The sequence below is a fragment of the Phoenix dactylifera genome, chromosome 1 (genome assembly GCF_051530095.1).
Source record: "Phoenix dactylifera cultivar Ajwa chromosome 1, Ajwa_hap1_PhDact_Kaust_v1.1, whole genome shotgun sequence".
Classification (NCBI taxonomy): Eukaryota; Viridiplantae; Streptophyta; class Magnoliopsida; order Arecales; family Arecaceae; genus Phoenix; species Phoenix dactylifera.
In genome coordinates this window covers 63,039,868-63,064,471 of record NC_143190.1, presented here as the reverse complement: position 1 = coordinate 63,064,471, position 24,604 = coordinate 63,039,868, and positions in this window count along the sequence as shown.

Here is a 24,604-nt window from a genome sequence, read left to right as displayed (position 1 = left end):
ACCCAAGAGGGGGGGTGAATTGGGTCTTTTAAAACTTTTATACTACTTCTAAAATTTTTTAATTAATTATGCTAAGTTGTATAGATGCATAGTGGAATTTAAACTTAGCAACAGTTTGATTTATTGAATGAGACTTGATTAAGTAAATTGAATATGCTTGCAACTAAAGGATGCGCAGATAAGAGTTAAGCAAGCAATTTATCTAAGTAAGTAAGTGAGCAAGTTAGACAATGACAAAAAGCATCACAAACACAACAAACATATAGTGGTTCGGTGCACCCCAGCACCTACATCCACTCCCCAAGACCTCTTGGAAATTTCACTATAATCCTCCAGATTACAGCCGGTTGTTTTACAAGCTCACAACCCAACTTGTTGTTTTGCGAGATCACAACGAACTCGGTCGGTTTTCACAGGCTCACCGACTAGAACCAACCGATTGTTTTTCCGGGTTCACAATCTAACCCAGTTGGTTTTCTCAAAGGCTCACCAACCACAACCTTACAACGATTGTTTTCCGGGTTCACAATCAACCTAGTTGGTTTTTCCAAAGGCACACCAACCACAACCTTACAATGTTGGTTTTCCCTTTGGCTCACCAACAAACCTTAACCCCTTGATTCAATCCCTTGATTGAATCAAGTTACAAGATATTAGAACACGAATTTAAAACAAATCAAAGCTTCTTAAACAAGCAAATATAACAATATAAACAAATAGGTAAAGAGAAGCCCTCAAACAAGTTGTGTAGATGAGGAAACTCGGCTTCTTCTTTACTTGACCCTCTTCTGATTTCGCACGAGGTAGAGGATCACTGAGGCAGCACACAGTTGGAGAGGAAGCTTTGGGATTCACTCGGATGCTCTTCTTCTCTCTATTTTGCTTTGAATGGCCCTTTTGTGCTTATGGAAGATTTTCCTTGTAATCTCTTTGAAATCTCTTTCCTAAATGTTCTCTCCCACTTCCATACCTTCTCCCCTAGCTCTCCTCTTGATTTTATAGCTTTAGATGGCGTGGAAACAAAAATCTAGCCATTAGAGACAAAAATAGAGCCGTTATGACCCGTCTGCACATTCTGACAATGTATCCGTTGGGCTCGGAGTCGACTCGGCTGTAGCAAGAGTCGACTCATGCTTTTCTGGAGACGACTCGGCCACTGTTCCAAATTTGAATTATTGTGCATGCCTTGTCCTAGAGTCGACTCGGACCAAACTGGAGTCGACTCGCCAATAGTTGGAGACGACTCGGGCACTTAGGGGTCGGCTCATTCTTAGAAATCCAGAGGACATACTTTCTGATTTTCTTCCTCGAGTCGACTCGGATTCTCTTGGAGTCGACTCGGCTCTCAGAGCCCGAAAACTGATCCTCTGTATTTTGGGGTCGCGCTGCCTTGGAGTCGACTCGAACTATCTTGGAGTCGACTCGCCTCTCAGAGACGAAAATACCGTCTTCTGTCTTTGGGGTTGCGCTACCTCGGAGTCGACTCGGACTTCGCGGGAGTCGACTCGGTTCTCAGTGTCTGAAATTGGCTCTCTGACTTTTTGCCTTGTTTTCCTCAGGAGTTGACTAGCCAGCCATCGGAGTCGACTCGAGTTCTTCAGGAGTCGACTCGGCTCTCAGGGTCCAAAATAGCTTCTCTGTCTTTCTGTCTGTTACTCCCTGGAGTCGACTCGACAAGCATCGGAGTCGACTCGAATTCTTCAGGAGTCGACTCGAGAACTATTCTTTTGAATTTTCCTTTGAATTTGCTCCTCCAATTTGAATCCTTTGAACTTGAAACTTGGGCCAATAAATTGTAGCTTTCTTCCAACTTTTCTTGAGAGCTTTGGAGGCCTTCTTGTGTTCTTCCTATCTTTCTTCTTGCAACACAAACATTAGTATTTATACTTCAAGGTTTTGTGATCATCAAAATCAATCTTTAAATCAATCTTTGGGTCATCAAACTCTATTCAATAAATAAATCGCTATGAGTAAGGCATCTCCCCAAAGGAACATAGGTAAATCAGTGAAGCTCATCATGGACCTGACCATGTCCAACAGGGTCTGATTCCTCCTCTCTGACACTCCGTTGAGTTGAGGTGTACCCGGAGGTGTCCATTATGAGACTATGCCGTTTTCTTTGAGATAGTCCCGAAATTCTCCACTAAGGTATTCTCCTCCTCGATCTGATCGAAGAGCCTTAAGAGGTTTTCCAGTTTGTTTTTCTACTTCATTCTTGAACTCTTTGAACTTTTCAAAAGATTCAGACTTGTGTCTCATAAGATACACATACCCATACCGTGAATAATCATCGGTAAAGGTAATGAAGTAAGAATAACGTCCCCTGGCTAGCACATCGAATGGGCCACATACATCTGTATGTACTAGGGTAAGTATTTCAGTGGTCCTCTCCCCATGTCCTAAAAAGGGCAGTCTAGCCATTTTTTCTTGAAGACAGGACTCGCAAACTGGATATGACTCGGAAGTCAATGAGCCTAAAAGCCCATCTTTATCCATTTTGTTCATTCTGTCTTCTCCAATATGGCCAAGCCTGAGGTGCCACAAATATCTTTGGTTTATCTCATCTCTGGATCTTTTGGATCCTTTGGCACTCACTTCTTGCTCGGTAATATTCACAGATACATCCATATGTAAATGATAGAGACTGTCGATCATAAAACCACGTGCGACTATTTTATTTCTTAAATAAATAAAACAACAGTCTTTGTCAAATGTAAAAACATGACCTTCCTGTGCTAGACATGAAACAGAAATCAAATTTCTGCTAGCAGCAGGTACATAATAGCAGTCTCTAAGTAATAAACTAAATCCAGACGGTAGTCGCAGATGGTAGGTGCCCACAGCCACAGCAGCAACTTTTGCCCCGTTGCCAACCCGAAGGGTTACCGTACCTTCCGCCAGCCTTCTACTTTCCTTTAGACCCTGCATGGTAGTGCACAAATGAGCACTAGAACCAGAATCTATAACCCAACTAGAAGTAGAAGAAACCATTAGATTAGTTTCAATTATGAGCAAGTCTATACCTTCTGAAGGTGTGTCACCTTTCTTGTTCTTCAGGCTCTCGAGGTATGAAGGACAGTTTCTCTTCCAGTGGCCTCGACATTGCAGTGAAAACATTTTCCTTTGTCGTTAGCCCTTTTCTTTTGAACTTCCTTCTTTGGCTTCTTGTCTTTCTTCTGCTTCTTAGGAGGCTTCTTTTTCTTCCAAGTAGACTTTCTCTTGGAACCAGAAGTCAACTCAGCAGCAAGGACATTGCCCCTTGAACCTTTCAAGGCTCCCTCAGCAGTTACCAACATGTTGATTAGTTCAGTCTTAGTGCATTCAATCTTATTCATATGGTAGTTTACTATAAACTGACCAAATGAATCAGAAAGTGACTGTAGGATCAAATCCACTTGTAATTCCTTGTGCATGTCCATACCGAGCTTCTTAAACTCCTCTAGGTCCTTGATCATGGTCAGACCGTGATCATAGACAGACTGCCCTTCGCGCATCTTCGCTTTGAAAAGCCTCTTGGACACTTCAAAACGAGCTGTGCGACTCTGCTCACCATACAACTCTTGCAGGTGTGCCAGTATGTCTCTAGCAGTCTTCATATTTTCATGCTGGCATTGGAGTTCATTTGACATGGATGCCATCATATAGCATTTTACTCTAATGTCATCATCCAACCACTTTTTATGCATCTCACGCTGAACATCAGTAGGACGTGTTGGTAGTGTGGAGATATCTGAATCGAGTATGTAGCCTATTTTCTCACAGTCCAAAACAATTTTGAGATTTCTAAGCCAGTCCTTGTAATTGGTTCCGGTCAGTCGGTTGGTCTCAAGAATACGGGTCAAAGGGTTTGAAGCTGACATTGTATCTGCAGAGAGTAAAGATTCTAGTTAGACTTTTGTACTTGATCCTAATCTGTTCTAAGGTCTTTTAGAAAAAATGTAACTCCCACTATTTTCTCGAATCCCTCACACTCTCCTGGTAGGGAAACGGAAATTCCACACGACTAGGGTTTCTAGTGGGTACTGCGGTCCCACCGATTTACATGCCACCTCACCTAACAGTTATTGGTGACACATAGATTGATGAATGTACAACTCTTGTACAATGCTTCTCAAGCATGTTGCAGTGTAACTTGGTCTCTAAGCCATGAAAACCTCACCTAACAGTTATTGGTCCCATTTCTTAGTTAAGTCAGACCCACCGTATAACCGTAGGAATAAAGTCGTCATTGGGTCCTCACCTAATAGTTATTGGTGCCCAACCCCACCTTTATCCTACAACATCTCATGTCTATAGAGAGGTCCAGCCCCCCGATGCAACTTGACCACTGTATCCAGCCGAGACAAATCAACATCAGAAAGGCCTTAGCAGCTCTACTACAGTGGAAGACCTATTGACTTAATATTAGTTAATCAGGTCTTAGTGTTTGCAACTTGAGCTCTTCATAAGAGGTAATCGAACAATTGGCCAGGTAAGCAGGTGGGAGGCTCCCCTTACTCAGAGAGTAAGGTCCTAATTAAGTAACCACCTTTCATGCTTTCCTAGACACCAATTAGATCAATTAATCTAATATGACTTGCTCATGTTGGTTCACTCTCGACTTGATTGAGGAGGTTTTAATTAAGGTCTCAATTGGGTTTGCTACATCACATGTAAACCTATCTACCCGACTCTCATTCACATCACATGCAAACGGCACATCACAGGCAGTTATAATCGCAGCATCAAAATAAAGCTAAACTTTAAATAGGTGATGATCATGGATTCTAATTAGGTCGTATTACAAGCACATGCACGTCAATCGATCAACTGGACTTCAACTCTTGAATTGGTTCCAAGCCTCCTTGATTTGATCCTTGACCAACTCTTGATCCAATCGCCATCAACCGCTTGGATCACCTGTTCATCTCATGCCTTGTCTTCAACTTGATCGTTGACGTACATCACATCACAGAAATACAACCAGATATAAAATAAAAATAATAATAAATTATATCTCCTTTTAGGAGGCACGCAGGCTTCTCAAAACATCAAATAAGATGCATGCAAGCATCTGAAAAATTACATGACATCACAGATTACATCGCAGGTCATTACATTTGATACCAAAAGGGTTTGAATCCTATGATCATCACCACATGCAGCAATTATAATTTTCAGATCTGAAAACTAACTGATTATCTCATAACATAGGTTGCTGATCATGCTAATCATGATTCTAAACTTTGTAATCTCATTTGTGGAGTGATTGATCATAACCCTATTTGATTTTGATGAGCTCAAAGCATCTGAGTATATCTCTTGTTTACTAATGAATTCAATTGAGTGTTTCAGTGAGAATCTTGTCTAAAGTGTTTCTAGACTTGGTTCATAATATTTTGGATAAGTTAAGAAGTCAGTTTGAACCAAAGTCTGAGACTCGAGTCGACTCCAGAGTATTACGAGTCGACTCCAAGCGTATCAGAATCACTGGCACGGGCTCGAGTCGACTCCAGATCATTACGAGTCGACTCCGACTGAGAACAGACAGACAAGCAGAAAGCATCAACTCAAAATCTGTCAGTGAGTCGACTCCTGAAGTGCGCGAGTCGACTCCGATGTTTACCGAGTCAACTCCGGAGTAGTATGAGTCGACTCCAAGGAGTTACAGACAGAAAAGTCAGAGAGCGATTTTCGACCCTGAGATTCGAGTCGACTCCTGTGGAACGCGAGTCGACTCCGATGGTTGGTAGGTCGACTCCAAAGAAAGCGAGAGTCGACTCTCAGTGGTTCACAAGGCAAAAGTCGGAGAGCAGTTTTCGGACTCTGAGATTCGAGTCGACTCCCGCAATACGCGAGTCGACTCCGAGACAGCGCGACCCCAAAAAGACAGAAGACCGATTTACTGTTTCTGAGAGCCGAGTCGACTCCCAGACAGCTCGAGTCGACTCCAAGGCAGCGCTACACCAAAAAGGCAGAAGCCTATGTTTCGGAAACTGAGAGCCGAGTCAACTCCGGGGAAGTTCGAGTCGACTCCAAGACTGGACGAGCCAAAAGACAGAAGATCGGGAGTTCGGGCTCTGAGCGCCGAGTCGACTCCCAAGATTGTCGAGTCGACTCGAGTGGGCCAAGTTGAAAATTAGCTCCATGGATTTCATGAGATGAGCCAACTCCGAAAATGCCAAGTCAGCTCCAGAAGTTGGCGAGTCGACTCCGGGTCAAGACGAGTCGACTCCCAGTCGAAGAGGCTACTTTAATTCAAACCCGAAACAGTTGCCGAGTCGACTCCAGAAAAGCATGAGTCGACTCCCGCTACAGCCGAGTCGACTCCTGATCGCGCGAGTCGACTCCGACCCCCAACGGACATATTGTCAGGTTATGCAGAGTGTGCAGAACGGGCAGAAAAAGATGTCTAACGGCTAGTTTCTGTGGGAGATGGCTTAAATAGCCACAGAGGACTGTAGCAAGGCAGAGACACACTATTCCATTCAAAGTAATCAAGCATTCATTCTCTGCAAGTGGTTTTTCAACGAAAAGAGGGAAGAGCGCCATAACTCCATCCAACTACCTCTTCCCAAACATTGAAAGAGATCTCCTCCTGCATTCAAGTCGACCAGACATTCAAGAGGAGACCCAAAGTTCAAGAAGCCCTACTCTACTCCAACTTAAACGTGTTTGAGGGCTCTTAACTTCTCTCTAGTTTATATTGTTATTTATCTGCTTTTGAGAAGCTCTGTTTTTCTGTTTGTTGTTATTATTTCCATCTTGTCTTTGCTTGGTTCAATCGAGGGATTGAATCAAGGGTGTAGAGGTTGGTTGGTGAGCCGAGTGTAAAACCAATTAGAAGGGTTCGATTGTGATCCCGGGAAAACAATCGGGGTGGTTCTAGTCGGTGAGCCAGGGAAAACCGACCGAGTTCGTTGTGAGCTCGTAAAACAACAAGTTTGGTTGTGAGCTTGTAAAACAACCGGCTGTAATCCAAGGGGTTATAGTGAATTCCCAAGTGAGACTTGGAGAGTGGACGTAGGAGCAAGGGTTAGCTCCGAACCACTATAAAAGCCTTGTGTTTGTGATTGTTTGTCTCTTTCTTTTACTCTCATTTCATTCACAGCACATAGCAATTAATTAATCATCTTGGTAAAGCATTAATTAGTCATCCACAATGTTTTAATTGCAAAATTATTTTAAAACCCAATTCACCCCCCCCTCTTGGGTTGTCTATCTGGGCAACAAGTGGTATCAGAGCCTAAACTCTTCTACCCTAAGAGTAAAAGATCAAAATGACAACCCCATTTGGATCTTCCCACATTGAGGGTCAGTCCACCCAAAGACCCCCATTCTTTAATGGATCCGACTACTCATATTGGAAGGCTAGGATGAGAATATTCATCCAAGTCCAAGACTATGAGATGTGGACCATTGTAGTAAATGGACCATACATCCCATCCATCTATGTAGAGGGTGTCACTGTACCTAAACTAGAAAAGGATTGGGATGAACATGACATGAGAAAGGCACAACTCAATTCTAAAGCAATGAATGTGCTTTACTGTGCATTAGATAGGAATGAATTCAATAGAGTCTCTACTTGCAATTCTGCAAAAGAGATTTGGGACAGACTTGAAGTGACCCATGAGGGCACGAATCAAGTCAAAGAGTCCAAAATAAATATATTAGTTCATAAGTATGAACTATTTAAGATGGATTCTAATGAGACAATCACTAGCATGTTCACTAGGTTTACTGACATTGTCAATGGCCTAAAAAGCCTTGGCAAAAACTATACTAACAGTGATCTTGTCAGGAAAATTCTTCGCTGTCTACCAAGGTCATGGGAAGCCAAGGTGACGGCAATCCAAGAAGCTAAGGACTTGAACAAGCTTCCACTTGAAGAGCTCCTTGGATCCCTAATGACTCACGAGCTAACAATGAAGCAGCACAGCGAAGAAGAGTCCTCCCATAAGAAAAAGGTAATAGCTCTCAAATCTACATCATCTAACAAAGATTTGTCTTGCAGTAGCAGCAGTGAAGAAGAAGATCATGAGGAAGATGATGATGAGGCTCTTCTTGTGCGCAAGTTCAGAAAATTCATCAACCACAAGAAGTCCTATCATCAAAGGAGAGGCCCCTCAAATTCCTATCGCAAGGATAAAGGTAAGGAAAGGAAAAATGAGGGGATTGGGTGTTATGAGTGCAAGAAGCCGGGGCACATCAGAGCTGAGTGTCCCTTACTAAAGAAGGGCAGCAAGTACAAGAAGAAGAAAGCCCTTGTCACCACCTTATCGGACTCCGACGCATCATCTTCATCATCGGATGAGGAACAAGAAGAAAAGGCCAATTTCTGTTTCATGGCCAATGAAAATAAGGTAACATCCAACACGCATCTCGATTTTACCTTTGATGAATTGTATGATGCATTTAATGAATTAATGATTGAATATAAGGCCATAAATCTTAAGAATAAAGAACTAAAAATAGCTAATCAATCTTACCTACATAAATACGATAAGTTAGTTAAGGATAAGGATTGTATCACCAAAGAAAATGCAGAACTTAAAACAAGCAACCAAATCTTGATACAAAAGAATAATACCTTAACTAAAGAAAATGAAAGGCTGAACAAAGAAACATTAGAACCCAAAAACTATAAACATATAAATGAGAGTATCACAAAAGAACTAAATGATCTAAAAGCAGAAAAACAGACACTAACTAAAGAACTTGAGAAATACAAACCCTTGGTTGAAAAATTTACATATAGTTCTGAAAAATTAAATATGATACTTAATAGTCAACGAGCTGTATTCAATAGAGCAGGTCTAGGATACAAACCTAAAAACAAGCAAAAACTTCTTAGTAACTTCTTTGTTAAAGCAGGAGAAAGTAAAATTAAGAAAATAACCTGTTTTTGTTGTGGAACTGTAGGACATAAAGCAAATGTATGTGACTATAGGAAAGAAAAAACTAAAAGAAAAATCAAAAGGGTATGGGTTCCAAAAGGAACCAACATGACTAACCATGAAGGACCCAAGAAAACTTGGGTACCTAAAATTATATGATCTGCTTGTGTAGGAGTGTCTTGCAGCCAAGGTCAACAAAAATTGCTGGTACTTGGATAGTGGCTGTTCAAGACACATGACGGGTGACAAGGATCAATTCTTCACCCTTGAAGCTAAGAAGGGAGGTGCTGTGACTTTTGGAGACAACAACCAAGGTCACATCATTGGTATAGGTAAAGTACAAATTACCTCTTCTACTTTTATTGATAATGTTAGATATGTTGACGGTCTTAAGCATAATTTATTAAGCATTAGTCAATTATGTGATAAAGGTTATGATGTTATGTTTAAACCATCACTATGCATCGTAACAAACCCAAATGACAATAGTTTAGTTTTTAAAGGAATAAGACGTGGAAATGTGTATGTTGTAGACCTTGAGGATCTTGCCAAACACAACCCATGCTTAGTTGTTAATGAAACTAAGGACAATGATGCTAGTTGGTTATGGCACCGTAAGTTAGGTCATGCAAGCATGGACACAATATCTAAACTAGTTAAAAGAGATTCGGTGATAGGTTTGCCAAAATTAAAGTTTGAAAAGAATAAAATATGTGAAGCATGTCAATTTGGCAAACAATCAAAGAACTCCTTTAAATCTATAAATTGTGTCTCAACCTCTAGACCTCTAGAACTACTACACATGGACCTATTCGGACCAACTAGAACCACAAGCCTAGGTGGAAATAAATATGGTCTAGTTATTGTAGATGATTATTCTAGATACACTTGGGTCATGTTCTTAGCTCATAAGGATCAAGCTTTTTCAGTTTTCAAGAAATTTCATAAAGAAGTAACCAATGCTAGAGATACTTCAGTAATAGCTATTAGAAGTGACCATGGTACCGAATTCGAAAATCATTTATTTGATGAGTTTTGTAGTAAAAAGGGGATAACACACAATTTTGCTGCACCTAGGACACTACAACAAAATGGAGTTGTAGAGAGGAAAAACAGAACTCTAGAGGAAATGGCTAGAACTATGTTATGTGAAAGTAACCTCCTTAAGTACTTTTGGGGAGAAGCCATTAATACTTCTTGTCATATATTAAATAGAGTTTTATTGAGACCTATTATGAAGAAAACACCTTATGAACTTTGGAAAAACAGAAAACCAAAGGTAAACTATTTTCATATCTTTGGATGTAGGTGTTTTGTTCATAATAATGGGAAAGATAATCTAGAAAAATTTGATTCTAAATCTGATGAGGGCATATTCTTAGGGTACTCTACAACTAGTAAAGCATATAGAGTCTTTAATAAAAGAACCCTAGTTATAGAAGAATCCATACATGTTGTCTTCGATGATTCTAGTGATATCTCTTCTAGCAAGAGAGTTAATTTTGATGATGACACGAAAATTCTTGAAGAAAAGATTGACGAGATGACATTACAAGATAACAGTCAAAAATTAATTGAAGATGCATCATCAAGCCAAGAGACTATAGTAGATCATGGGCTAACTAAAGCTTGGAGGTATGCTCACGGGCATCCTAAGAAATTAATTCTAGATGATCCGTCTCAACCTATTAGGACTAGAGCATCCCTTAGGAACTTAAACAATCATCTAGCTTTCGTTTCGCATTTTGAGCCTAAACGCATAGAAGAAGCTGAAATCGATGTAAATTGGATAAATGCAATGCAAGAAGAATTAAACCAATTTACTAGAAACAAAGTATGGAATCTAGTTGAAAGACCTTCTGAATATCCAATTATAGGTACCAAATGGATTTATAAAAATAAACTTGATGAAAATGGAATTGTCATAAGGAATAAGGCTAGACTAGTAGCAAAGGGCTATAATCAAGAAGAAGGTATAGATTTTGATGAAACCTTTGCTCCTGTAGCTAGACTTGAGGCTATTAGATTATTATTAGCATATGCATGCTCTAAGGACTTCAAACTATTTCAAATGGATGTAAAAAGTGCATTTTTAAATGGGTATATTAATGAGGAGGTATATGTAGAACAACCTCCTGGTTTTGAAAATCATCAATACCCTAATCATGTATATAAATTGAACAAAGCACTTTATGGTTTGAAACAAGCACCTAGAGCATGGTATGAGAGGCTTAGCAAATTCCTATTAGAACATGAGTTCTCTAGGGGTAATGTAGATACAACACTATTTCTGAAAAAGCAAAACAAAGATATGTTATTAGTGCAGATTTACGTTGATGATATTATTTTCGGTGCTACTAACAATCGCCTCTGCGAAGAATTTGCTGATTTGATGCAGAGTGAATTTGAGATGAGCATGATGGGAGAGCTGAACTACTTCCTCGGGCTTCAAATCAAACAGTCTGAAGGAGGCATCTTCATCAATCAAGCCAAATATATCAAGGAGATGCTTAAAAAGTTTGATATGGAGGGGAACAAGTCAATCAGCACCCCCATGAGCTCATCATGCAAATTAGACCAAGATGAATCAGGTAAATCTGTAGATCAGAAACTATATAGAGGTATGATAGGATCTTTATTGTATCTTACTGCAAGTAGACCTGATATCATGTTTAGTGTTTGCATGTGTGCTAGATATCAGTCTAATCCTAAGGAATCACATCTAATTGCAGTTAAGAGAATCTTTAAATACCTAATAGGAACTAAGAATATAGGTTTATGGTATTCTAAAGAATTTAGCCTAAAATTAATAGGATACACAGATTCAGACTTTGCTGGATGTAAACTTGATAGAAAAAGTACCAGCGGGTCTTGTCAATTTCTAGGAGAAAACTTAATCTCATGGTTTAGCAAGAAACAAAACTCGGTTGCATTATCTACTGCTGAAGCTGAATATGTTGCAGCCGGGAGTTGTTGTGCTCAAATCTTATGGATCAAACAACAATTAGAAGATTATGGCATTAAACAAGATAAAATACCCATTAATTGTGATAATACAAGTGCCATTAATCTAACTAAGAATCCAATTCAGTATTCAAGAACTAAACATATTGAGATAAGTCATCACTTCATAAGAGATCATGTACTGAATGGTGATATGACACTACAATTTGTTTGTACTGATGATCAATTAGCTGACATTTTTACAAAATCCCTAAGTGAAAAGAGATTTAGTGTGCTTAGGAGGGGATTAGGAGTGATTGATCCATGCTAGTGGTGTTTTCCACTAGTTCATTAATTTTGATGATTAGATTATGGTTAATTTAGAGTTTCTTTATAATGATCATCAAATCAGATCATAACTTAGTGATTTTCCCTCATTCGGCATGAACATAGCATGATTTTTAGGTGCGTGCCAGAGTTCGAGACGACTCGAGTAAGTTTTAGAGTCGGCTCGTAAGGGGGAGTCGACTCGCACATTTACGGGAGTCGACTCGAAAACAATGGCAGCAGAAGGGGAGTCGACTCGCATATAGTAAGGAGTCGACTCGAGGTCAACAGGTGCCTAAGGAGAGTCGACTCGCGCATATTTTGGAGTCGACTCGAGGTCGAGTCGACTCGCGACTCAGTGGAGTCGACTCGCAGTCGGGATCCGACTTTTTAACCCAAACTCCATCGTTTAGAAAACACTTATTTTCACCGCCGCCACTGTTCAAAACCCTAGAGCCGATTCCTAGAACGTCTCCGGCCGCCCCTAGGTCCTTTTCCCGTTGATCCTTCATCGTCCATTAGGATTTCATACCATTATAGGTCAACCATGCCTCGCAAAGCCACTGTCCCAAGCCGGAAGAGGCCCCATTCCGCGACCGGTGCCGAGCGGCGTTCCAAGGCTCGGAACGACCCCGTGAGGCCACAACCTCCGGCTCGTTCCCCGTCGAGGGCCGTTCCCTCGAGGCCGTGTGCCGGGAAGGCGGTCTCCACCGGGAGATACGTCGATTTCGACTATCTCTCCCGGGAGGGCTTCACTATAGGAGATAGACTTAGGGCCCAGGGTTTAGAGTACTTTTGTTCCCTAGACCTCCCCACATACCCTGGCCTAATTAGAGAGTTCTATGGTACTGTCCATAGGGGGAATGGGGGAATAGAGGGAACCGTAGCCGGTGTCCCATTGTTTATTTTCGAGGATTTCATAGCCCAAATCCTCCACCTACCACAGTTAGGGGTGGCTCCCACACACCCCGAAGATAGGACTGAGGCCCTTACGGCCATTCTAGGGCATCCACCCCAGTCCCCTTTAGATGAGGTGTCCGCCAGCTCACTTTCAGTTGAGATGCGGCTCCTCTTGAGCATCATTTCTCGGTCTTTGTTCCCAAAGACCGGACGGTTTGATTTTGTGTCTGAGAGGGACCTAGCCCTCATGTACTACATTCTTCAGGATACCCCCATAAACTTTTCCAAGATGATATATAGATACCTATGTGAGCCACTAGATAGACCTAGGCTCACCCTCCCCTATGGCATGATGTTCACCCTTATCTTTAGGGAGGCCGAGATCCCTATTCCTGAGGGGGAACCCTCTCGCGCATTGCGATGGACAGATCGCATGCGTCCGGGGACCCTACACAGGATGGGGTTTCGGAAGGTAGAGGGGACCTGGGTTAGGAAGTCTTCCACCTCCACACATACCACCAGACATTCCCCTAGTCCTGAGCCAGACTCAGATTATCCTGACTTTCCCTCCACTTCTGCTCCTACCACCTCAGCCGGACCCTCCTCCTCAGCTCCTCAGCCCATGGAGGTCCGGATCGCTCCTGAGCAGCTCCGGGAGTTGCGCCAGGAGATAGTTAGAGACCTGCGAGATGATCTACTTCGGGAGCTCCGGGGTTCAGTGCCTGCTCCCTCTCCTGCACCATCTTCAACGTTGGTCCCTTCCTTGACAGCCGTAACTGAGATGACGGCCCATGTGCGGGAAGAGATCGACAATGTACGGTTCCTGGTCCAAGCCCAGTTCCATAGCATGAGCGAAGTCTCGAGCATCACTCAGAAGATGCGCGATAACGTCCGACAGGATATGGGCACCACTACCCAGGGGGCCGAGCGCTTGGCGAATGTGCTCATCGACAAGCTGGACACACTTCAGAAGTCGGTGACCGAGCTCGATACGACACATAGCAGGGCCACCTCGGCTATTATCCGACAGCTCGAGCACGTCACCAATGCAGTCACACTACTTGCAGAGCGCATGCCCCGGAGACCCGCATCCTCCTCGAGGAAGCCATAGATCATTTTGTGTTATTTTGACATGTACTTTTTTTTTGCTTTACTTATTGTATTCTAAAATATATTTACATACACATCAATACAATAAGTAGACATATTCTCTTCAATTGTGTGCAATTTGATCTCTAAGTGATTGTTTGTTCTGCTTACCTTCTTTTTGATATGATGACAAAAAGGGGGAGAAATATTTAGTAGTCATGTAAATGGAATCAACATAAAAGAACTCAAAATGAGAATGAAAAATTAAAACATAATTTGTTCTTAGTGGATTTGGTACCTCGAGGCTCATTATCTCTCTGTTGGGGCTCCTAATGGAGTAATCTCCAGAATCTATTCAAGAGATATTCGGAGATTAGTTGAATCCAACTCAAGAACAAATTGTCAGATTTTTCCTCTAAAAACCAAAAATTTCAGTTCAAAAACTTCAATGCATTAAAAGAAAATTCAGAGAATCAAAACAAAGTTGAATGCATATGTTGAGGGGGAGAATCTGAATTTTTAAGAAAGCTAAATCATTAAATATATATAAGCCAAACAATTGATTGCATGATATGAAGGCTTATATAATTCCAAATGAAAGGGAGAGCTTTAACTCCAAAATTTATTGTTTCACACCTTTCAAGATTGGATAAATCAAATAACCAGACACTTGAATTCATTTATGGATTTTATTTCCTTGTTTATTGAGCAATTCACTTTACATATACTCAATGTTTTGTCATCATCAAAAAGGGGGAGATTGTGGAGTGATTGATCATAACCCTATTTGATTTTGATGAGCTCAAAGCATCTGAGTATATCTCTTGTTTACTAATGAATTCAATTGAGTGTTTCAGTGAGAATCTTGTCTAAAGTGTTTCTAGACTTGGTTCATAATATTTTGGATAAGTTAAGAAGTCAGTTTGAACCAAAGTCTGAGACTCGAGTCGACTCCAGAGTATTACGAGTCGACTCCAAGCGTATCAGAATCACTGGCACGGGCTCGAGTCGACTCCAGATCATTACGAGTCGACTCCGACTGAGAACAGACAGACAAGCAGAAAGCATCAACTCAAAACCTGTCAGCGAGTCGACTCCTGAAGTGCGCGAGTCGACTCCGATGTTTACCGAGTCGACTCCGGAGTAGTATGACTCGACTCCAAGGAGTTACAGACAGAAAAGTCAGAGAGCGATTTTCGACCCTGAGATTCGAGTCGACTCCTGTGGAACGCAAGTCGACTCTGATGGTTGGTAGGTCGACTCCAAAGAAAGCGAGAGTCGACTCTCAGTGATTCACAAGGCAAAAGTCAGAGAGCAGTTTTCGGACTCTGAGATTCGAGTCGACTCCCGCAATACGCGAGTCGACTCCGAGACAGCGCGACCCCAAAAAGACAGAAGATCGATTTACTGTATCTGGGAGCCGAGTCGACTCCCAGACAGCTCGAGTCGACTCCAAGGCAGCGCTACACCAAAAAGGCAGAAGCCTATGTTTCGGAAACTGAGAGCCGAGTCGACTCCGGAGAAGTTCGAGTCGACTCCAAGACTGGACGAGCCAAAAGACAGAAGATCGGGAGTTCGGGCTCTGAGCGCCGAGTCGACTCCCAAGATTGTCGAGTCGACTCGAGTGGGCCAAGTTGAAAATTAGCTCCATGAATTTCATGAGATGAGCCAACTCCGAAAATGCCAAGTCAGCTCCATAAGTTGGCGAGTCGACTCCGGGTCAAGACGAGTCGACTCCCAGTCGAAGAGGCTACTTTAATTCAAACCTGGAACAGTTGCCGAGTCGACTCCAGAAAAGCATGAATCGACTCCTGCTACAGCCGAGTCGACTCCTGATCGCGCGAGTCGACTCCGACCCCCAACGGACATATTGTCAGGTTGTGCAGAGTGTGCAGAACGGGCAGAAAAAGGTGTCTAACGGCTAGTTTCCGTGGGGGTGGCTTAAATAGCCACAGAGGACTGTAGCAAGGCAGAGACACACTATTCCATTCAAAGTAATCAAGCATTCATTCTCTGCAAGTGGTTTTTCAACGAAAAGAGGGAAGAGCGCCATAACTCCATCCAACTACCTCTTCCCAAACATTGAAAGAGATCTCCTCCTGCATTCAAGTCGACCAGACATTCAAGAGGAGACCCAAAGTTCAAGAAGCCCTACTCTACTCCAACTTAAACGTGTTTGAGGGCTCTTAACTTCTCTCTAGTTTATATTGTTATTTATCTACTTTTGAGAAGCTCTGTTTTTCTGTTTGTTGTTATTATTTCCATCTTGTCTTTGCTTGGTTCAATCGAGGGATTGAATCAAGGGTGTAGAGGTTGGTTGGTGAGCCGAGTGTAAAACCAATTAGAAGGGTTCGATTGTGATCCCGGGAAAACAATCGGGGTGGTTCTAGTCGGTGAGCCAGGGAAAACCGACCGAGTTCGTTGTGAGCTCGTAAAACAACAAGTTTGGTTGTGAGCTTGTAAAACAACCGGCTGTAATCCAAGGGGTTATAGTGAATTCCCAAGTGAGACTTGGGGAGTGGACGTAGGAGCAAGGGTTAGCTCCAAACCACTATAAAAGCCTTGTGTTTGTGATTGTTTGTCTCTTTCTTTTACTCTCATTTCATTCACAGCACATAGCAATTAATTAATCATCTTGGTAAAGCATTAATTAGTCATCCACAACATTTTAATTGCAAAATTATTTTAAAACCCAATTCACCCCCCCTCTTGGGTTGTCTATCTGGGCAACATCATTAACAATGCAATTAGAATCATCATCTTATCACATAAAAATCAGCATGCAAAAATCAGCACCCTAGAAAAAATCTGCATGCAGAAAATTTTCAGCATGCATAATCTTTCAATTTTCAGATCTAATAAGCCTATTAATATTTAATCCTTACCTTAATCTACGAAGCCTAGGCTCTGATACCACTGTTGGGAACCCGCCCATGCCGCTGATATTTCAAAAATTAAATCAGATGGCAGCGGAAAGGGGGCATGTGCGGGATCGACGTTCATCGCATGAACGTTGTTTCGAGACCTTTCGTAGTTAGGCAAGAATTAAAAACTTTTAAAACCTTTAGAGGATCAGATCTTCACCTTGTGCGGATAGATGATCACCGCAAACAGATGATCGTGGTTTTAGGATGAAGGTTCATTTGAAGCCGTTCAAACGTCCGGCCTCTACGGGTATCCACACGAAGCAGAGGACCGATCAAAGCTTTCTTGTCTTCCCGGGGTGCTAGCTCCCTTGCAAAGACTTCTTTTGATGGCTGATCTCCTCTCTTTCAATCAACCCTTGATTGTGCTTGAGAGGAGGAAGAAGAAGGATGAAGAAGAGGAAGAAGAAGAATCCCCACGCAGCCTTCTTTCTTTTTCCTGCGTTGGAAGGAAGAAGGGAGGAAGAGGATGCCGCCAACACTTGGAGTTCTTCTTCCCTTGCTTGCGGCTGAAACCAAAGGAGAGGGAGAGGGTGGCCACGACTCAAGAGGGAGAGGCTTTAATGCTTCTAGGGCGCCGGCCTCATAAGCCCTTTTATAGCCATCAAGGGCTCCTCCAAAGTAGGAGCCCTAGATGACTTTCCAAAGGGTGGGGGGGCGCCGGCCCCTTCTCTTGTGCCGCACCAATTGATCAAGGATGAGAGGGGCTCATGCTCCTCTTACTTGGTTAACCCAATCCTCTTCCAAAGAGGATTAGGTGCCCTTCTCATGGTTTAGTCCTAGTCTAATTAGGATTAACCAAAATTGAGTTCAATCTATGCTAGTCCTAATCCAATTAGGACTTGAATGAACCATGACTCAATTGAACTCTTCAATCCTAATCCAATTAGGAGTCATGTTGATTCATTAGATTAATAATTAATTTAGACTTAAGGAATCCTAATCCAATTAGGATTTGTCTAATTCTAGTCCTAATCCAATTAGGACTCTAATTTGAATTCGGAGTCCTAATCTGATTAGGACTCTAGGAATCCTACTCCAAGTAGGAATCCAAACTTAATTCAAAATTCCTAATCTTATTAGGATTGTGGGAATCCTATTCCAAGTAGGAATCCCAGTCCTACTCCAACTAGGATTCCCAGTCCAAGTAGGAATCCCAGTCCAAGTAGGATTCCTAGTTCTAATCCAATTAGGACTCTAGGAATCCTACTCCAAGTAGGACTCTTGTTTTAAGTCCAATCAATTAATTTCCATTGTTCCTTCTTCAACTTATTATCAATCGAATTGATTACTTGTGATTCATAATCACTTTTCAACCATCGGATCGGTCAATACTTCTAGTGTGTGTGACCCCATAGGTTCTATTCTGACTGGTAGTGAGATATATTGTGATCTCTATCACTATATCATTGAAAACTCCTTTCAATGGGTTGGAACGATTCCAACTCTACTCATTAGGGTTTATCGATCATCGAGATAATCCCTGTGAGTCCCACCATCCACCAGTGACACCTAGCAGCACGTAGTGGCTACCCAGCAGAATGGAATGATGAACCTCTAGGTGCAGTTAACGTGTGATACAGTCCTACTATCGTGGATCCCTACAGGACGGAGGTCATGGACAACTCGTCAAACCCCATCGTCTGTCATATGTCAAGATTTATTCGACTTGAGTTCGATAGTGGAAAACTCTTTTTCCACTTTATATTACTGCCCTGGCCAAGGTCTTAGAACTCAGTTTAACAAATCACATAGGATCACTCCTCTTCTATCAAGGTCGATAGATTCCTTATAGGTGCATACCCTACTCCTACAGTGAACTTACTGCAGCCAATCTACACTGCATGGACCCATATGGCTAGAGACCATGTATGTGTGCAGTCAAACTACAATAACCTCACTGTGAGTAGCCGAAGCACCGCAGGTCAAAGGACCAGTCACACTACTGCAACATCAAGCAAGTCACTGACGAGTGGATAGACATCCAAGTGACTTCTTGTCTTGGTCACGCTCAGTACCCTTGTTCTCTAACAAGCACCTGCACTATCACTTCAGTGTCCCTACACTGTGGACTCAAGTCTCGTCCATCCAGAAGGAAAGTGATCTGTGCACTGATCGGATCGATCACCGTCCTCGTGATGATCCATTGATCAGGAGCATTTAGAAATTAATCACCAATGATACATGGCTCAAATTCTCAACTCTTGAGAATATGTATCATCATCTTATTAATTCCTTGGACGATTCATAGACACATAAATAATATGAATGAAAAGATGCCTTTTATTTATTCAATAATAAACAGTCAAGTACAAAATTATGTCCCTAGAATCAACAATGTGTCAGCCAAATTGGCTTCTAGGGCATACATCTAACACAACCTTCATCCCAACAGATCAATCATTCATCTCCAACTAAAAATCCTTCCTTCCAAACCAACCAATCTTCTTTCGTGATCTAACTCCATCTGCAATGAAGTCCTGCGTCCATCCTCTTCTTCCGTTAGTTTCCAATTTTCCGTGACACAATCCACATCTTCCCCTGCTTCAGTCATGGATTGGATCAAGCAGCTTCACGGATCCGTGTGCATCCCGAGCTTCACGGATCGGTGGATGAGTTCCCCTTCTTCCGGATCATCTCCCAGCCTATTAACGGATGAGTTCACGCATTATCTTCCTCATTTTCCCTTCATCCGCATGAAGCCAGCCATCCACAACTCCTCACATCTCGTTCACAAATCCCAGCAAATCCCGTCTTTCCAGATTTCTTCCTAGCCGTGAACATCATCCGCAACAAATCCTCACACGATCAGCTTCTACCCGCGAAGGAGTTCTCCCAGCCTTTCGGATTGACTTCAACATCCATGGAATCTCCCAGCCATCCTGAGCGGTCCGCGTCATCATGCGAGCTTGTCTTCCATCACCCATGTCATTTCGGTTGAACTCCATCTCCCTTCCGCGTCCAACGAACAGGGCTCTGTTTTGGAACAGGGCCAAGATCTTCCGCATGATCCACGGGATAAACTCAAATCTCATCCTCTTCCGGTTTGATCCCATGGAATCTCCCAACGTCCAAGCTCATCCCCTCTCAGTCGTGAGCAACATTCCAGCATCCACTGCATCCAAAGCCGAAGCCAACTTCTTCAACGCGATCGGCTCCCAGCTCACCTCCTTCCCAACGTCCGGATCAGATCCTGCAAATCTCCCTTCATCTGCGGATCTGCCTCTGCATCCTTATCTTTCCACTCAAAAGACCTTATCCAGGTGATGAAACAGGGGAGTTACCGAGCCTATATAAAGAGAGACTTTTTTGATCAAGGGGTAAGCTTTCTCAGGCCGAATCCCACAGAAGTCCAGGAGGGAGAGTACTTTGGATATTTTGGGAATAACTTCCATAGGAAGAAAAGATGAAGTGCTGAGAGGGAGCCGTTCTCAGTAGAGTCGCCAGAAAGAACAAACGAAGAGATGGAAGCCTTCTGCGTCACTGCTGCCACCCCCCATACTACGGAAAGTTGATCTATCCATTAGGTTTGGATGCAGCCCTAACAAAGGGTCAAGAATTTTGTATCTTTGATTTTTATTCTTGGAGTTGTGTAAACTTTATTTTGTTCTCAATGAATATTCTACTTCATCTTGTATTTAATTTCTGTGATTTTAAATATGATGTTTATACAATTGTTCTTCATGATCACTATGTTAATATAAGATCATCCATGCTTAGGAAAGATGCAATGTCCTGCCACATTAGTTTAGGGTAGACATTTCATGCCAACTAAAGATGGATGTTCTTAAATTACTTTTGTGAAATTTTATTTGAATGCTTAGTAGGCTTGTAGCCAATTTGCATGTTAATCCAAGAATAAATTAAAATACAATTAATCTTTGTTTCTATGTTAGTGGTAAATTTCTTGCCCTAGGTTTTTTTATTCATATCATTTTTAATTGCATCTCTTATTAAGTTGCTTAGTTCAATAGTCTTCACAAACTCTCTTTTACAAATATTTTTACGAAAACAGTTGTACCCCAATTTCTGTGGATCGATATCCATAATCACTATCCTACCAGATACGTGCTATTGCGTGATCTTTAAAATTGACTGTCAGATATACATGAGTTAACTATAGTTAAGAATATCTAATCACATGCAGGAATACCGGATGAGAGTTTTGAATTTTGAATGTTATCTAATATTCCTATTATTGTTTGTTTGGGGTGACACGAACGAAAACCACTTTAAAAAGAGGATTTTGCGCCACTTTCGATCGTTTGGCGAGCAAAGTCAAAGATGAAAGTTACTTTAAGACTCTCTTTAGACTAAGAGAAAAAGTTTTAAATGAAATCATTTCTCTATGATTCTCTTGTTTCTCTCTTAACTTTGAAGTGGGATTTTGAATTCCACTTCTCTTCTCTTTTTCTTAAATTTGTAACAAGACAACAAGAGAAAATAAATTTCTCTTCTCTTGTCTTCCAACCAAACAAGGAATTTTACCTTTTCTCCTCTTTTTTCTCTTCTACTCTTCACACTTCTCTCAATCCAAACAGATGGTAGTTTATATCGAGAGTTTTGAAACTTCAAGGGCATAACGGGGCTTAGCTGAAGTAACATCACCAAATTTTGGCTTGATGTACTGACTCCAAAAACTTAGTTGCCAATATTATAATTATAATAAGAACACATACTTCTAAGAGGAAAAAGTGAAATCCCTTGCACAATCCCCTAGCCAATAAGTGATATAAAAGATTTCCATATGGATCCTTCAACAATTTATGCAAGCGATCCTTCTAAGAGAAATGTAAGAAAATATTCAATATTGTCTCGGATGGTATGTGATATCTTGGCAATTTTTATTTCTACCGTTGCATCTGAGTCTGCCTTCAGCACTGTTGGCAGGGTTTTGGATGATTTTTGTACTAGTTTATCTCCGAATACGGTTGAGGTATTGATATGCATAGAAGATTGGTTTCGAGACAGTTTGCCTCATCTTGCAGGTTCAATTTCTAGAACATCATAAATTTTATCATGTACCAGTTGTACTAGTGCTTTAAAACTTTAATATTTTTAATTTTGTGTTTTTTTCATTTGTAGATGTTCCACCTTCTCATACAAAATACAAGGTTGAAGATTACGAAACTGTTGTTGTTATTAATACCGATGATTAGCTTATGCTGGTAAGTAGTAACAATCATTTTCATTATTATGTTTACATTTGAATTCTCTGATTGCATCCACGTCTTCTTATAATTCAACTGGTGTGGGTTCTTATATATTCCTCTATAAGTTGGTGGTGTCGTACCGTGAAGTGCAAATGAAAGAAAACCTTAAAGAGTCTCATTAGACAGTAGAGTAATCGATAACGACCAACAACCCATCCTTTGAATCTTATTTTATTATGTGGAGCCATGTTTCTTTATAAAGCAGGTTCAGGATAAAGAAAGGCATATGAGAAAGAAGAGCATAGAATCATCAGAGTTGGATCAGAATTGTAGTTGTCCATCAGATAAAAAGGCATTGTTTTCATGCTTAGGCAGTTCCAAAGGATATAGAAATATGGAGCAAAGCGATGCATCATCGCTTGTTTATGTTGCTATCATTTCATGTGACATGACCACCAACTTGCATCATCATATATGTTGCTATGATCAGATGTAGGTGCAAGCAAAGAGAAATTTATGATTCCATGTGTTCAAGTCAAAAGGATGTATACATTGCATGACAACCTGTTTACATAACCAGCAAAGACAACACATTACAACCTGCTACCAAACTTTCACGGAGTTTTGCCTATATGCACATCACTTGGAAGCTTAAGAGCACTAAAGCAAACATTAGACATGAACTGCTGTCTCCAATACCAGTCACTGTTCAGGAAGAGACCAACATCCCCACACATCACCTTGGAAGGGCCCTACAGACCAAAGGGTTCTTCATCTCAACTTCGATGCTTAGATTTATATGAAAGAATTATTATGAGCTGATGAAACTTCGAAGTTTCTGCACAAATATAAATGTATACACATTGATGCTTAAACTTCATAATTTTATAGTATAATGATCGTAAACTGATGTTGCTTCTTTGCTTTATGCAGGATGGTGGTAATCTATCTTAACTGATGTTTTTAATTATTTCTGCCGAGCGGGTGATCCTTTAGCTGTGGTCGAATGGATGGAGAAAATTGTGGTTCATTATGCATGTTCTTAGTTATGTGATGTAGGACAGAAAATCAGTAGCGTTGAAGACAGAAGCGTTAGAGGAGAAGACATTGATCCAGGGGGATGAGCATCATTAAAACCCAGCCGTGGAGCCATGATTAGGAGTTCTTTTTGTTTTAGAATTATGATTTGGTTGAACCAAGTGTGGAGTCTTTGTACATTGCTGAATTAAGTTTGTTTTGGGTTTGGATTAAGTTAGGATTAGGAGTCTTGTTGGTTTGGGTTTAGCTTTCTTTGAGTCTGATTGTTATGAGGGATTAGGGTGTCTTTGTGATCCTATATAAGGATCGTAGGAAGGGGCTGTGCCCTTCATCTTGGTATCCATGTTTTGTTTCAGCCGTCATGAATGAAGAGAGGAGCGCTTGAGGATTCAGCGTATCCCCTGTTTTCCCTTTCATTTGGTTGATTGAAACCGGCCGAGGAACAGAGGAGATTGTATCTACACCACGCTCACCGCACTATTTGGTATCAGAGCAGGCGTCTCCTGCTTCGTTGGCGGATGACAGCGGCTCAGGTGTCCACCCCATCGACGACGATCACGGGGTGCCGGCCCTTTGGGCGGCGGTGCACAACCTTGAGGGTGCCGTGTGTGATATCCAGCAGGCACTCCAAGGGCTACGGATTGGGAGTACCGGGGGTCCCAATCGGAACCATGCGCAGGCCAACGAGGACTTCCCTCAAGGTCCACCGATAGCTGCATGAGGTTTCCCCCACCGACGAAGGCAACAAATCCTTCCGGAGTCATCCGATGAGGAAGAAGAAGAGGTGGTGGCCTTCAATGTGTTCGACCGACCGCGGCCAAGGTGGAACGTTGACCGCAGGTTTCTAGATGGGGACGGAGCACACGAAGATCTGGCCGAAGGTGGACGTGTTGGGGGCGATCGAAACCAACACGGAGGACTTGTCACGACCCCCGCCCCGTTCCCGGCGGGCCGCCGCGACGGTCCTAGGGTGCGGGTAGGCATAAGGCCACCAGCCACCGCGTAGAACCCTACTACCTATCAATCATCAATAAATCTTGAAAAATTTGGCATGATGCATGCATAAAATGATCACTTTTCCTATAGTGACCTGTCAGGATTATCTCAATACATACAACACACTACCTGTCAGAGCAGCAATCACATAATCCGTCACATAATGAACCTGGATAATATATATCAATACATTATCTCAAGCATATAACTCATATGTATAAAAATCTGGTTCCCATTCCATCCATGGTCAAACCCATATCCACAACAGGATCTATGACTGTAACTATATACTATATACAACAGAAGGTTTATAATACACCAAAAGGGTATAAACCTCTATCTACATTATACTATA